Genomic DNA, 3,047 nt, shown 5'->3' with positions numbered 1-3,047 from the left:
ACCCAAATTAGAGTCTGTCATTATGTTAACCAAAAGTGGAATTAAACTCATGGACCATGCACTTTGACGCGGTCTAGGTAGAAAATCAAGTGCTTCATCTAAATTGCACTAAACTTCATGAACTTGTATGCTTAGTACTTTCGCTTGATCTAGTCCTGTCACAGTCGCAAGAATCAGAGTCTCCAGGCCATTTTTTTCGTTCGATTTGCTCAACGTTAGAAAAAGTGAACTTTTCCATCTCATGCTATCCCCACACTCCATTTAGACTTGCTCAAAAGTTGATTAGATGCCCCTCCACAAAATAAAGTAGGTGAGTGAAAAGAATGCATAGAATGCATGGATCACTTATATATCTTTGTATAACATTATTTGAATTGATAAATTGGCATCTCTAAGCTCCACCCTTTCTAAAACCACCGGGTTGGTTTTTTTTATCTATCTGTGGATTAGTTAGAAGAAGATTGGACACATGCAGGATTGAGTTTTGGGTCAAATGGTTTGTTCTTAGTCCTAATGGTTTTGTCGCTCAAATTCTCTTGATCTATTCATATGATATAAAGACAAGGTATGTGGTCTTTGTCTTGTCACAACAAAATTAACAAGTAGGGTTCGTCTCTGCCTATTTTGATAAAATAGACTTAGGTTGTATCCTATCCTGCATTTAAGAGATGTCAAAAAAATATTTAAATTTAGGATGTAGTGGTAATTTCCAAAAGAGTTTTCCGCCACGATAAAAACTCATTGAAATAGGTGGGGTATTTTTGTTTCATCAATGGTTACCACACCAGTTTGGTTGAGAATAGCGATACCCACTTGTCATTTGAAAGGGATAAAATGAAACTGGAGAAATTAGGGTTATAAACCCTGAGAGTAGAGAGATACTTCCCAATTCCTATTCATCTGAACATTCTTTGCCATTTGTGCCATCGTTGCTTCTATAGACCAAATCTCCACATCACTGTTTTCTCTTGAAACCCTTTTAGAATTTGTTAACCATGGTTAATTTGGACGAAAAAGAAAAAAAATCATGGGTCAAATCAAAATGATGTTTTTCTACCATTTCCAGTCTCTCTTCGTACCATATTTTTCAAAGGAAAAATGATGCTAATAGGTTTTTTCATGGCCAAGATTCATTTTTTCTTCCCATTTTTAGACTAAAGAGGCTAGTTTTGGGGAAGTATTTTGCTTTCAAGGATTTTGCCACAGTGAGATCAAAAACCCTATAACATAATAAAACAAAAGAATTATTAAGTATAATTGTGGGGAAATTCCCTACATCACATTGATAGCAACATAGAAAATCTTAAAATCAACAAAGGTCCCATGATCAAGTTAAAATCCATAAAGCAATTAAAAGAAAAAAAGAAGTTTGAAATTTGCAAATTGATTAAGATGTTAAGGTGAAACTTTAGTTGAATTATCGGATTTCATCTAAAATAAAGAATGATAGGAATTTTATTAGGTAAGAAATGGATAATCCATTTCCTTCTAAACGAACGATGCATGTCCATTAAAAGATTAAAAAAAATTTAGGGTAATTTTCATATGGACCCCCTAAGGTTTGATCTATCTCATTTTTAGTCCAAAAAAATTGAGACTTTACATATGCCTCCCCTATGCTATAGGAAAAGTCAATTTAAGGACAAATTATCGTTTCTATGACCAATTTACCCTCATTCTTTTTTCATTTGGGTCCCTGAGGTTTAGTTTATGTCAGTTTTTTGTCCAAAAAAATTGAGACTTTGCATCTGCCTCCCCTATGCTATAGAAAAAGTCAATTTAAGGACAAATTATCGTTTCTATGACCAATTTACCCTTATTATTTTTTGAATAATTTTCATTTGGCCCCCCTGAGGTTTGGTGTATGTCATTTTTAGTCCAAAAAAATTGAGATTTTGCATCTGCCTCCTCTGTACTATAGAAAAAGTCAATTTAAAGACAAATGATCACTTTTATGATCAATTGCCCTTATTCTTTTTTTTTTTTTTTTTTTTTTTTAAATAATTTTTTTACATACACACCCTCACCTGCCATGAAACTCGTGACTCCCCTTTTAGTCAAAAAATTATAGAAAAGTCTTCAAATTCAAATACATTTTAAAATATGACCAAAATACCCTTATATGTTAAAATAATTCAAGTATCCATTAGCTTAACCCTATTTGTAAAGTAAAATATTGGCCAAGATGGATGAAGAGATTCCCCCTTCACCCATCTTCTTCATTTCATATCTGCTCAACTCAACTAGGGAGCAAACATCCATCTCCATTTAATGTTAGTCTTTGTAAATATGGTTTAATTTAAGGGTTAATTGAGTCATTTTAACATATAAGGGTATTTTGGTGATATTTTAAAATTTATTTGAATTCTAAGACTTTTCTACAATTTTTGGACTAAAAGGGTGATCATGAATTTCATGGCAGGTGGTGGGGGTGTGTATGTAAAAAATTTAAATTAAAAAAAGGGAAGACAAATTGATCATAAAAATGATAATTTGTCTTTAAATTGACTTTTTCTATAGCGTATAGGGGAGGGAGGCAAATGCAAAGTCTCAATTTTTTTGAATAAGGGCGAATTGGTCATAGAAACGATAATTTGTCATTAAATTAATTTTTTCTATAGTATAAGGAGACAGAAGCAATTAGTTTTTTTTTTTTTACTATAAATGACAATGACCAAAATTCAAAGTGTAAATGAACATTTTTTAATATTTTAATTTAATTTGAAGTTTGAATGTGACTGATGAAAATGAAATGAATGATCCAACTGGATTGGCATATGAGTCAAGATATTCTTCAACTAAAAGGAAATATAAAAGTTAAAATGTCCTTCTCAACGTTACGAGGCATGGGGGAGAAAGGTAAACGGTTCCGATTGCCTACGGAAGCAACGACAAGCACGCAGAGTCCTTGATGAATACACCGTTGGATTCGCATCAAGGACGTTCATCTCTGACAGTTAAGACTAATTAGCCTCGTGATCATACAGAAAAAAGTTAAAAAGCCTTTAAAATAGCTAAAGCTGTTGTTGATCAGCTCATGGCTCCAA

Source organism: Hakea prostrata, chromosome 7 (assembly GCF_041222555.1).
Source record: "Hakea prostrata isolate BN-2017 chromosome 7, UWA_Hpros_2, whole genome shotgun sequence".
Lineage (NCBI taxonomy): Eukaryota > Viridiplantae > Streptophyta > Magnoliopsida > Proteales > Proteaceae > Hakea > Hakea prostrata.
Note: the sequence above shows the minus strand (reverse complement) of the source record.